Here is a 14,033-nt window from a genome sequence, read left to right as displayed (position 1 = left end):
TTTTGGAAGACCCCTTTAACAAATAGATCTGAGCCTTGTTAGAAGAGAGTGACCTAGACGTCGTGTTTTTCTGCAGCTGCGGTGATGATTTCCATCATCCTGTGGCTTTTTTGGCATGATAGGTGGTGTAGTTCTGCTGCGCCACATTTTGCAGCGTTCAATCTCCCATAGGAAGGTATTAAATGGCTGGACCCCTGAGCAGACTGATATCTGACCCCTCGTCCTCGCGCTCCATACCATGTAGAGCTACAGCTGTCTGTAAAAAGGAAAAGCGCTGCCAAACTGGACAAATTGTACAGTCTAAACATCTGGCATGTTGTGTTCAACAGGAAGAAAAACATCCTTTTCGGAATCCTCCCCCTCCCTTGTATTCCTCGGTTGCAGGGCTTATCTATCTTGCAAGAATTCTTCATTTTAGACGTCTTGGCCACAAGTCTTCAGGAGGTGGTCGTGTCCTGACCCTCGCTGCGTGCCAGCGCTAGAGCTGAAATGCCTGTTGGGATAAGTGTAGAATTTCTTGGATTAGTCTCCGATGTGTGACTCCGAGCGCCCCGCTCATCAAACGCTGGAGCGAGGGGTGCGCCAGTTGTTCCAGTCTATAGACCTGCCAAAGAGTTAGAACATTTAATACCTCACTACGGTCCCTGCTAAACCGCCGCGGAGATCTGCGCGCCACTTATTCCCCAACAGTTGGCTTTTTGTAAATGGTGACCTTCCCTGCACCCAACCTGTAATGGTGAAACATGAACGCTTTTCCCACCATTCACCCTGCGCCGAGGATTTCACATTCTCATATTGTGGGTGGTTTCTGGCTTCGCTGAGGCTTAGTGTCTGTTACACACGGGGCTGCTTACACTAATGGGCATTTTCGGCTGCGCTTAAAGGTATAATTTGAAATATCTCCGGCTGTGTCCACACTTTTGTTTTTTTATGCATTTTTTTTATATTGTAAGTTGATTAAAATCTGCAAGGGAAACCGCATCACAGCAAAGTCTGCGAATCCTGAAGTGCTGCGCACATGTTGCAGATTTTGGTGCAGAATAAATTGACTTGTGAATTGTTTCTGCATTTTTTTTTTTCCTAGCGTTTTTTTTTTATCAAAATGCAAAAATGCACATTTTTTTTCCCATTTTTTTCCATGCATTTTTCCTCTAAAGAGATGTTTTAGGTCCTGTGCACACACTGCAGATTTTGCTGTGGATTTAGCGCGGATTTGCTGCAGAAAATGTGTCTAACATTGCTGCAGTTATTCCCCAGCAAAACCTATGGGTTTTAAAAAAAAAATGCTGTGCGCACACTGCGGTTTTTTTATACCCGCGGATTTTCCGCTGCGGAATTAATGAGCATGTCATTACTTTTCCGCAGGTACCTGCGGTTTTCACCATAGATAATGGTAAAAATTCGCGGGGACCAACTTGCGGAAAATCCATGGTAAATCTGCAAAAAATCTGCGGCAAACCACGGTAAGGCTATGTGTCCACGGGAGAATGTAGCTGCGGATTTTTCTGCATCAAAATCCGCAGCTTTCCCGCAAAATCCGCACCTTTTCAAAGGTGCGGATTTGCCGCGGATTTTGGTGCGGATTTTTTTTTTCCCCCCAATTTTAAAGCCAAAATCCAGATGAAAATCCGCAACAATAATTGACATGTTGCAGATTTTTCCGGATCAAAATCCGCACGAAATCCGCTGTGGAAAAATCCGCAGCGTGGGCACAGCATTTCCAAAATGCCATAGAAATGGCTGGGAAGTACCTGAGCTGCAGATTTTCGGGAAATCCGCGGCTTTTCCGCGAGAAATCCGCGGCAAAATCCGCGCATTTTCCGCAGCGTGGGCACATAGCCTAAAACCGCATGCAGATCTCGTTGCGGTTTTGGTGCAGTTTTTTACCGCAAGTGCGGGATTCTTTAAGAGGAGCTGGATTTTCCTTAAGAAAAAGTCACTTTCTAGTGCGCACATGGCCTTAGGTGCAGAAAATCTGCAAACAAATCTGCAACTTAACATACCCTTAGGTCATGTGCGCTCACTGCAGAAAATTTCTGCACCTCAAAACTGCACTTTATGGCAGAAAAACACATGTTTTGGTGCTTTTTTGCTTGTGTTTTTTTGTTTTTAACATTGTCAATAGTAAAACACGGAAAAATGAAGAAAAGTAGTGACATGCGGCTTCTTTTTGTCTACACCCAAAACTGGAGGAAAAAAATATGCAAGGTGTGCACAGCGTTTCTTTTCATATTACTCATAGACTTTGCTGGGAAGGTCATACATGCAGTTTAGGACGACAAACTGCAGCCAAAACGGCAGCAAAACAAAAAACTGTGTGTGCACAAGGCCTAAAGGGTAACTCTTAACCATACATAGTGGAAGCAGCCATATTTTTTTCTGGAAACTTTCAGAAACAGCATATAGGTCAGTAATGCTCTTTGGCTAAATGGGGGGATTATTTCAGGACAGACCCTTGTGGCTGCTGTCAGGTGCCAGTTGAAATGGACGTTTTGACGGAGACTCTTGTTATACATTTTTGGCAGAGCCTAACTGTCTTTGAAATCCTATGGGAGTTTTTTCCCTTCCAAAATACAAAAAAAAAAAATAATAAAACGCCTAATACAGCTTCTTATGTCATCTATGCAATGAATGTGTGACGCCCTGGACTAGCCAGGTAGTCACAGATAGCTCCCCGCACAACACCTGGCCCCTAAAAAGGTGTCATCAGCCAACCATTAACACCTAGTCACCTCCCTCAGAGCTTGATGGGCACACCAGGGGGCGGAGTCAGGCTGTTGGCCACACCCACCGAGGAGTTCAGAGGTGGGAAAAAGAAAACCGTCTAGTCTGAGTTGAGTTTGAGAGTGCAGTGGAGGAGGACAGGCCTGTAACAGACTGACAGGTGCCAGGGTTGGAGCCTGGGCACCTTTGGCTAGGAGGCAGACGGTGGCCTCAGCCTGCAGGAGCCGGGAAGACGGCTCAGTGGAACCGTGGTGGACCGGGACAGGGTAGTGGCCCGCCGGTACCGACCCAAGGAACAGACTCGGAAACCGGAGCACAAAGGGGGTACTCAGACCCTGAAACGAGGTCCAGAATCCACTGGACTGAGTTAATTAACTGATTGAGGTCTGGACTATAGGTCCTTTCCCAGCCAAAGTCCCGACTGAAGACAACAGCCCACCGAGGGGGATAGAAAGCCACCGCACAGGCAGAGAGATCCCACGGGCCAGCGTCTGCAGGCAAAAGGGCTCTCCCGACATCCACAAAGCCAGGGAGTGGACTTCCGACGTTGAAGCGCAGCTAGCCCACAAATACACAACACGTGCAGGAGAAAGGCCAAGACCACCGAACCGGGTGGGGGACCAGACGCAGCCGGCTGCGGGCACCGACCACCATCATCTTGGTTTACCAGAGACTTGTGTGCGTTACTAACCGTGAGTACAACAGTGCCCTCCGGCCGCGCACCTCCCTGCATCGCCCAGGTCAGTCCCCAACGGGTCCCAGGGCCACCATCCCTGCCCACGGAGGGGTTAACATCTTGCTGCACAACATCTCCCCCGGGTGCCCCGTAACTGCAGCGGTGGTGTCTACCTTCATCACAACCCATGGGTGACGTCACGAACTTAAACACAGCTCTGTCCGTACAGCTACGTCCCCTAAAACGCCAGCCGCCCTTTCAGATCGGAGTGACCCCGGGTCCAGAGACGCTCGAGCCACCCACCAGCAAGCCCGGATCCGAGCGGCTCGGCTGCAGCGGGGCGGTACAAATGTCAAGCGCAAAACACATCTAACACCTATATATTATTATTTTTTTTTGTGTGCACCCATTGATTTTAAGAAATGTCTCCCCCCCCCCCACAAAACTAGTTTTTGCTGTGTCAGTTATTTTTATTGATTTTTTTCTTTTTTTTGCTTTATTCGTCCAAGTTCAAAAAAACGTTAATTTGAGTACTTTTATCTCATATCTCATGTCTGTGTTATATATTTTCTTCATTTTATATACTATGTAAATATATACTCTGTGTGTGTATGTATGTATGTGTATATAATGTGTAATACTTTAATTATATATTTTATGTACTATGTAAATATACAGTGTATATATATATATACTATATATACTTTTTTATTTATATATTCTATACTATGTAAATATATATTTTATTTTATATTTTTATTTACATATTCTAGAATATGTAAATACATACTTTATTATATTTATTTTTTTATTTATATATTATACTATGTACATATATATTTTTTATATTTTATGCTATATATTTTTTTATATACTATGCAACTACATATACTTTTTTTATTTATATTCTTTGTTATATATTGTCTTTATTTTACATACTATGTAAATATATATGTATACCATACATATACAGTGTGTGTGTATGTATGTACGTGTGTATATATATATATATATAATATATATATATATATATATATATATATATAATATATATAATCTCTCATATAATTTTTGCTATTTTTTTTTTTATATATGGATCTAACCAGAGCCTGTTATGCTACTTCTGCTGCTCTGAAGTTATGACCAAAGTGATAAATCATTTCATTGTGCTGGTTGTTAGTTTTTAGGAGTGGGGTTCACTTACTTTACCATGATGCAGCAGAGACCTGGGAAACCGGGGTGGACAATGGTGTTTATATCTGTGCCAATTTATTACAGATGTTTTTATTATGCCTCCAAATCATGTTTGAGTCCATCCAGCTGGGAGATCCCACTAGATCCAGTGTGCGCGCTCCTCGGACGGTGTGTGATCTTATGCCCACCTCCCCTCCCCTATAGTTGTCTGCAGCCTCTCGGCACAGCGCGCTCTGTTTCTAGGATCCGTATTGCTAGCTGCATCATATCATGGAAATGATTAGGAAAAATGGCCGGGAGCCTGCAAGCAGTTATGTGTGATCAAAGCCGCCGTCAGGGACATGATTGTTTATCTGCATATAAATGGCAGGACTATAGTTGTAAGACGGCCACCCAGGCCCTGGCCTATGGAGACAATAAGGCACAGGAGTCATTATACATTCTGTACATGGCATGGTTTTCCTGTAAGTGCACCCTCGCCGCGGCCCGAGCAGTTCGGTGCACCCTCGCCGCGGCCCAAGCAGTTCGGTGCACCCTCGCCGCGGCCCGAGCAGTTCGGTGCACCCTCGCCGCGGCCCGAGCAGTTCGGTGCACCCTCGCCGCGGCCCCAGCAGTACGGTGCACCCTCGCCGCAGCCCGAGCAGTTCGATGCACCCTCGCCGCAGCCCAAGCAGTTCGGTGCACCCTTGCCGCAGCCCGAGGAGTTCGGTGCACCCTCGCCGCAGCCCGACCAGTTCGGCGCACCCTCGCTGTGGCCTCAGCAGTTTGGCGCACCCTCGCTGCGGCCCCAGCAGTTGAGCGCACCCTCGCCGCGGCCCCAGCAGTTTGGCGCACCCTCGCCGCGGCCCCAGCAGTTTGGCGCACCCTCGCCGCGGCCCCAGCAGTTGAGCGCACCCTTGCCACGGCCCCAGCAGTTGAGCGCAACCTCGCCGTGGCCCAGCTGCTCCGTGCACCTTCCCACCTACTTGTTTTACATTTATCTCCACCCACCTGTTCCTTGATTGACAGAGATCTGGATTTAAGGGTGCACCAAACGCTTGTGCTTGGTTTCAACTCTCATTTTGTGCTGACAGATTCCTTTTAATTTTGCAAACATGATTATATTTGAGGCTCCTTTAATATTTTTTTGCACATTGTCACCTGTAAGGCCCTGTGCACACATTCAGTATTTGGTCAGTATTTTGCATCAGTATTTGGTCAGTATTTTGCATCAGTATTTGGTCAGTATTTTGCATCAGTATTTGTAGCCAAACCCAGGAGAGGAACAATCCGAGGAGAAGTATAATGGAAACACGGGGACCTCTTCTGCATTTTTCTCATCAATCGGGGGAAAGGGGTTTACAAAATTGAACAATCTCTTTAAATATTAAAATTGTTCAAAAGAAAAAATAATTTTGGGTAATAAAGCCCGTGTGTTTCTGCGATTCCGGCCGCATGCTCTTGTTTGGCTTCTGTTCTCTCCTATAGTGATTGGTCTTGTTTTGCTGGCCGGGCTGTGGCATCTGTGGCTCATGTATGTGGCTTCTCTCTATTTTCCACTCTATTTCAGTGTAAAGAATCACCGACCAATGTTCTTCAATTTGACTTTTGTTCAGAAAACCCCCCCTCCCCCCACCAAGGTCATTACTTTATCTTCACATCTCTATTTCAGAGCCCTCCTGACCCTGCTACAGGCAGTAATGCGATTTATATCAGCCACTATAAAGCCGCCATACACATTAGAATGATTGTTTGGCTGATCGTTATCTCTCCCAACGTCCCCCAAACACAGGAATGTGGGGCTCAGCCGAGCACACCAGTAATCTCTACAGTATGTAACACAGAGCCCACCATTCACAATAGGTGATGTCACAGCTCACCTCCTCCTCCTATACAATTATTAATAACACCTCTATATACAGTAGATAATACAGGATCCACCATTCACAATAAGTAATGTCACAGCTCACCTCCTCCTCCTGTACGACTGATAAGACCTCTATATTCAGTAGATAACACAGAGCCCACCATTCACAATAGGTGATATTACAGCTCACCTCCTCCTCCTATACAATGACTGATAACACCTCTATATACAGTAAATAACAGGATCCACTATTCACAATAGGTGATGTCATAGCTCACCTACTCGCCCTCCTGTACAATGACTGATAACACAGGATCCACCATTCACAATAGACTTACAGCTCACCTCCTCCTCCTGTACAATGACTGATAACACATCTATATACAGTAGATAACAGGACTCACTATTCACAGTAGGTGATGTCACAGCTCACCTCCTCCTCTTTTACAATGACTGATAACACCTGTTTATACAGTAGATAACACAGGATCCACCATTCCCAATAGATGGTGTCATAGCGCACCTCCTACCCCTCCTGTTCAATGACTGATAGCACATATATAGTATATAACACAGAATCCACCATTCACAGTAGGTGACATTACATCTCACCTCCTCCCCGTACTCCTATATGACTGATAACATCTCTATATATAGTAGATAACAGGACTCGCCATTCACAATATGTGATGTCACAGCTCACCTCCTCCTCTTCCTGTACAATGACTGATAACCCCTCTATATACAGCAGATAACCTATTGTGATTGGTGGATCCTGTGTTATGTCACAGCTCACCTCCTCCAGTACAATGATAGATAACACCTCTATATACAGTAGATATCATAAAATCCACTATTCATAATAAGTGATGTCACAGGTCACCTTCTCCTCCTGTACAATGACTGATAACACAGGATTCACCTTTCACAACAGACAGTCACAGCTCACCTCCTCCTCCTGTACAATGATTGATACTGCTGTATACAGTAGATAATAATACAGGATCCACCATTCAGAATAGGTGACATCACAGCTCACCTCCTCCTCCTCCCTTCACAATAACCTTTGCCCTGACTAGCATGCCCAGTTTACCCTTCTCTACAGGTTATAGGGTCTGTGTTAGCCTTGTCCCTGTGTAGCATACATGTAGCATCGGTCCCTGCTCTCTTTCGGTCATTATCTGAGGACACGTCCCCAATGCTCGTGTTCCCAGTACACTGTATGTGGGGTATCGGCCGTGTCCTCTGGGCCGTGGCGTCCTGTTCTCCCCTGGGGCAGGTGTCTCGTCCCCCCCGTCATACTGATAGACGTGGTATTCGGCTAATATAAGTGGTGGTTATTGCGACCTGCGAGCCACAAGGAATGTTTTCTAGGGGAAGATTGTAATTTGGAAGGACTGCGGCTGGCGGTGCCAGATCTCACGTCTGGGAGAAGCCGCGCAGACGTACAAGGGGGTATTCATCCACCACAAGGCTCCTGACTATGCACCCGACATGTCCGATGAGGCTTCACCGTCCCCTGGTCCGCGGCTTTATCACACATGCTTCTCGTCTTCTTCCCTCCTTTTTTGGCTCTGAGCTAAAGTAAATGTTTAGTGGTCTTGTCCCGGCTGCCGGAGTGAATTTGCTGTAAAAACTTCTGCATTGCAACATAAATTGCCAGAAATTAGACGAGTGAATCACACATGTCACCGGAGCAGTCAGCGAAGTCTGTGCGATCATCCATCAATGGCGGTGTCTGTATATTACACCCGTCCATATACACAGATGGGTGATATTGACCACATTTTCTAACTTGTCAGAATAGTTTGTGGTTTGCACAGCGCCACGTCGATCACCCGGCACCCCGCATCGTTCAGCAGTTTGGTGGAGACGCATATTGGAAGACAAAACAGCACGGTGTAGTGGTTGTTTTCTGATCCTGCGACTCAGCTCCTGTTCACTTCAATAGAGGCAGAGCAGTAGTTCTTGGCAGGAGCCACTCACTACACAGTGTACAAAGCTGTGCTGTTCCAGCTCTATTACTGTTCCAGCGGTTTGGTGGAGACACACATTGTACGAAGCCTAAACAGCACTGTGTAGTGGCCGTTCTCCGATCCTGCGACTCAGGTCCTGTTCACTTCAGTAGATGCCGAGCTGCAGTTCTTGGCAGCAGCCACTACACAGTGTATAGAGCTGTGCTGTTCCAGCTCTATTACTGTTCCAGCGGTTTGGTGGAGACGCATATTGGAAGCCTAAACAGCACTCTGTAGTGGTTGCTCTCTGATCCTGCGACTCAGCTCCTGTTCACTTCAATAGAGGCCGAGCAGCAGTTCTTGGCAGCAGCCACTACACAGTGTACAAAGCTGTGCTGTTCCAGCTCTATTACTGTTCCTCCTGGCTGTTTGGTGGAGACACACATTGTATGAAGCCAGAACAGCACTGTTTAGTGGCCAGTCTCTGGAACTGCGACTCAGCTCCTGTTCACTTCAATAGAGGCCGAGCAGTAGTTCTTGGCAGGAGCCACTACACAGTGTACAAAGCTGTGCTGTTCCAGCTCTATTACTGTTCCTCCCGCTGTTTGGTGGAGACACACATTGTACAAGGCCAGGGCAGCACTGTGTAGTGGCCATTCTCCGGAACTGCAACTCAGCTCCTGTTCACTTCAATAGAGGCTGAGCAGCAGTTCTTGGCAGGAGCCACTACACAGTGTATGGAGCTGTGCTGTTCCAGCTCTATTACTGTTCCAGCTCTTGGAGACACTGGGTGTTGAACTCCCACCAATGTGATATTGAGAATCTATAGGTCATGGGTACCTAGATAGTGGACAACCCCTAATAAAATCCCTTAAACAAACAAAACCGAGCATATACCCTATGTAAGAAAACAGTAAGAATAAATAAAATAGGACACTATTTGGATAAAAAAACAAAACATAAAAGCCATCACACCGGGACTAGGTGTGCCCAGACGGGACGGTCCTGTGTCTCTAATATTGTGGACAACTCCTGCTCCACACACCCTGTAGTACCCGGTCTTGGATGACGCAGCTCAGCTTCCGTTGCAGTAGATGGGATTGGAGCTGTAGTATCTGAGATGGGGCTCCACAAAGTATTCAGGGCTGTGCTGTTTTGGCTCTGCACGTTGTAAACATCCAGCTCCTGCCGGAACTATAAACCACTGATGAGTGGGGCTGCCGGAACCCCGCTGATCCGATATTTTCCTAGGCAAAGCCACTCCAGGAAAAAGCCTGTGGTCTTTTTCTGAAGTGGCTTTGTTGGTGCTTTTGCCTCCGTTTTTGCTTCTCTCCTTCAGTTTTGTGTTTTTTTCCCCTATGATTTAAAATACAAGTTTGGACATGAGGAAGCGATCTGCAAAGTGGGTCCCCAAATGTGTGGCAACAGATCAGAGAAGCAGCGAGTGCCGGTCCATTTGTCAGCGTTTTCGGACTGATAAGAACTTCCTGGATCGACTGGTCACTATGGATGAGACCTGGATTTATTTGTATGACCCTGAAAACAAGGAGCAGTCAAAAGAGTGGAGGCACAGTGGTTTTCCTTATCCAAAGAAGTCCAGGGTTCAAAAATCAGCCACAAAGGTGATGGCGTCTGTGTTCTGGGATAAGGAGGGTGTGCTGCTAGTGGACTACCTTCAAAAGGGTTCCACCATCAATGCAAGGTATTACATTGAACTTTTGGACCAATTGAAGGCAGCTCCGAAGGCCAAAAGGCACAGCAAGCTGTCCAAAGGAATCTTGCAAGACAATGCCTCCGCTCACACTGCACAAGCAACCGCGGCCAAAGCGGCAGAGCTGGTCTTCCAGCTGGTTGACCACCAACCTTATTCACCAGCTCTAGCCTCCTCCGACTATCATCTGTTTCCAAACCTGAACAAACACCTCACGGGTACCAAATTTCACACCATTTCTGATGCCATGGCTGCTACGGATGCCTGGTGTGAGGCACAACCGAAATCCTTCTTTTTGCGAGGCTTACAGAACTTGGAATACCGATGGAAGGAGTGTGTTGCCATCAGTGGAGATTATGTGGAATAAATGTAAAGTTTCATCATCCTATCTAGTTTCTTTCTGGGTAAAGACAAAGACTTATCAGCAGTCTCTAGTATAACTAATGAGCGGCCTCCTAGCAAAAGCCGCCCAAAGAATGAACATGCTACACTTTATACCACTTCATGGTTTCCGAACCCCAAAGAAGTAACGAAAGGCAAAGCCGTGATATTTTTACATGTTTTGCATTATGTTGCATCGGAAAATGAGTCATTTGGACAAGTGAATCCGTAATGTAGCACTGGCTTATTCCATAGTGTTGTACATACACTGCCCATAGAGATCACAATCAGAGATGGGTGATCCTGAAGTTTGGTACAAACTCAGACTTTTCCAAGAAAACAAAGTTTGGGTTCGGAGTTTGGGCACTTTACAAATGCAAACCACTCACACGAGCAGCGCTGTGCTCGGGTACTCTCGGTGCTCAGCCCAGTGCAAGCCACGTAAGGTGTTTAAATGGCGCACACTGGGGGTAACAACAGTGTGATCGGATGTAATGTGTACCCAAAAAAATAAAAGACACCCTTCCCTGGAAGTGATCTGTTTATGGCTGGCTGCATGTGAGCAGAGAGCCAGAATGCCCAATTAGTGACTTTAATAGAGATGGGTTTTCAGCACCGCGCCAATGACCAAAGACGGCTTGAAGATAGGATTAATGTTACTTTATTTTCATGCACAGGTCAACATGTTTCAGGAGTCTCAGCTCCCTTCATCAGGACAAACAGGCAAAAGATGTTCTTTTGCCTGTTTGTCCTGAAGAAGGGAGCTGAGACTCCTGAAACGCGTTGACCTGTGCATGAAAATAAAGTAACATTAATCCTATCTTGGCGTGATGCTGAAAATCCGTCTCTATTACTTTCTGCTATCTGCCAATTCTGGGACTGCAGCCTTGACCTGGAGTGTACATGCTTATATAGGAGTTGTGACTGGTACAACTTCTATAGGTGAGTTTAATCTTAATTAACCCCTTCCTTATTGGGGTACGACCCTATTACGCTTTCTTTTTCCACAGTTATTTCTCCAATTAGTGACTTTGAAGTTCAGGTCAAGCCCAGGTCCAAAACCTAATTGGACCATAAGAACCCGAACTTCCACTGCTCCGCTCATCTCTACTCACAATCTAATTTACCAATTTTGGATCAAGTTCATACGAAGCCAACGAACCCATCGTCAAGCGCAAAGTCGAACAAACATTGATCTTTTCATGGGAAATAAAACCATATTTGTAAACACAGGGAAACGTCTCCAAAACACCATCCCTTTCATTATTATCTCCATATGTTACTCCACTAGAGGTCTTTTTTTTTTTTTTTACAGGATCACTCCACTTTTCAATGCAATTTTGAGTGTTTTTCTCCAAAAACAACTCCATGCATACTTGAACTTCTAAGTTTTCAAGAACTTTCTCCATGTAAGTGCAAAGCCGCGCCGATGCTTTCTCCACCAAGTCTCCGCTACATAACTTCAAAAGTGGATTAAACCCTAATGGCTTTGTAAGTAAACCCGAAGAAGTATGTGTGTCACACACCTGTGCGCGCCGCCACGCTTCACCGTCCTTGCGGTATTTATTTTATTCTATCCCTCTTGTGCAGTAGACACAATGGGAGAACTGTGGCTCAGACATTCCCATCAAGATGCGCCCAAGCGACCCGTTTAATGAATCAAGTTTTAAGACTTTTGCAAGAAAAGTGTTGTACTACCGTATTTTTCCAAAAATAAGTCACTGTCTTGTACTTTTTTTGCCCCCCAAAAAAGCACTAGGGCTTATTTTTGGAGGTCTTATTCTTGGAGAAACCCGGTTAGGGGGTAAGTTTACCCCCCAAAAAAGCAGACACCCCCCCCCCCCCCCCCACTTCCCAGGAGACTCATACTTACCAGGACATCTGCGTGGCCCCCAGGTTCTCCCTGTGATCTCCGGTGGGTGCTGCACGCTGTCCTCCCCTATTTCTGGCTGACACTCACAAACAGCAGATCACACATACACACACTCATTCATCACATCCAGCGTTACAGAATGCTTCCGGCCGCACGGAATGATGGGAGGAAGTCACATGTTCGCAGGTCCTGTAAGTCAGCATTGTGGCAGGTCCTTGCACTCCACTACCAAGCATCTCAGGATTCTGCCGGCGAGAAGAAATCGGTGTCGCTGGATGTGGTGAGTGTGTGTGCGGGATCCGATGTTTGTGTGTGAGATTGGATGTGTGTGGGGGGTGCGATTAATGCAGGTCCTCTGCCCTTGCGTCTGATGAGTGTGATTTCGGGGTGTCTGCTGTCTATAATGAAGTTTCCTGCAGTATCTGTATCTTTTTTAGCTGCACGGACACTTCATTATTCAACCGCGACTAGGGCTTATTTTCGGGGGAGGGCTTATATTTAAGCCTTGCTCTGAAATTGCTGAAAATCCCCGCTAGGGCTTATTTTCGGGGGAGGGCTTATATTTAAGCCTTGCTCTGAAATTGCTGAAAATCCCCGCTAGGGCTTATTTTTGGGGAGGTCTTATTTTTGGAAAAACAGGGTAGTTTTTATGTATACCGTTTTTCACTTGTAAAGCGCCATGGAATAAATGGCGCTATAATAATAAGTAATTAAAATGTGCAGAAACAAAAAAAATGTCACTTTTCTCCTTCTCCGAGCCCCTTGCTTTCGCACTCCTCCATATAAGCTCTTCGGATCATGAATATCTCCATTGACCGTGTGTTATCTGTGATATTTTTCCCATCCAGATACACAATGCACAAAGCTGTTCGCACGAAACCTCATTTGCATGAGTGGTAGTAAAAAAACGGAAGATTTCGCGTGCGTTGGAGACATGTCCATGGTCGTTTGATGTGTCCTCAATGGAGCGCTAGCGATAATTTACATTTTTCGTTTAATTGCTGCCGCAAAAGCCATTTACAGCCCACTTCACAGAGTTTACTGCTGCAATGAACCCAGGACCAGACAAAGACAAAAAAAAAGTCCCATAAATCTTTATAATTTGACAGTATTTTCCTGCCTCTTCCCCTGCACGTCGGATGCCTGAGATACTGCGTAAAAACCACCAGCCATTGATTCTGCCCTTGGCAAAGTCTTACAGAAACATATTTATCTTAAAAGGGGTCGGTCACCAGACGACTGTCTGTAAATCCTAGTACAGATAAGGGGGGGGGTCATACACCCGAGGAGGGGGCACGATCTGTAATGGGCCCCCAAATTATTGCACTTCACTTATAGTCTATGAGGCTGTTCACATGTTGGTGTTTTTTTTTTTTGCAAACACAGTGTTTGCCCCAAAAATAAAAGTTTTTGACCCCCCCCCATTGGAGACAGTGTTGCTGATGTATGGAATTAATGGCGCCATATAAGTGAATAAATATTATTATTCTATTATCCAGTCATTCAAATCAGTTGGTGAAGCAAAGTGTCAGAGGACACCAAGGTGGCTAAGTGCTGTCCATAATTTTACTGACTAAACAGGTTTTCCGATTTAGAAAAAAGAAACTAGGATTTACTCACCCTCCCCTGGTCCGTATCAACAGCACTGCAGTCAGTCAGCTTAGTGGCTCTGA

This window comes from Anomaloglossus baeobatrachus, chromosome 11 (assembly GCF_048569485.1).
Source record: "Anomaloglossus baeobatrachus isolate aAnoBae1 chromosome 11, aAnoBae1.hap1, whole genome shotgun sequence".
NCBI classification, from domain to species: Eukaryota; Metazoa; Chordata; class Amphibia; order Anura; family Aromobatidae; genus Anomaloglossus; species Anomaloglossus baeobatrachus.
Note: the sequence above shows the minus strand (reverse complement) of the source record.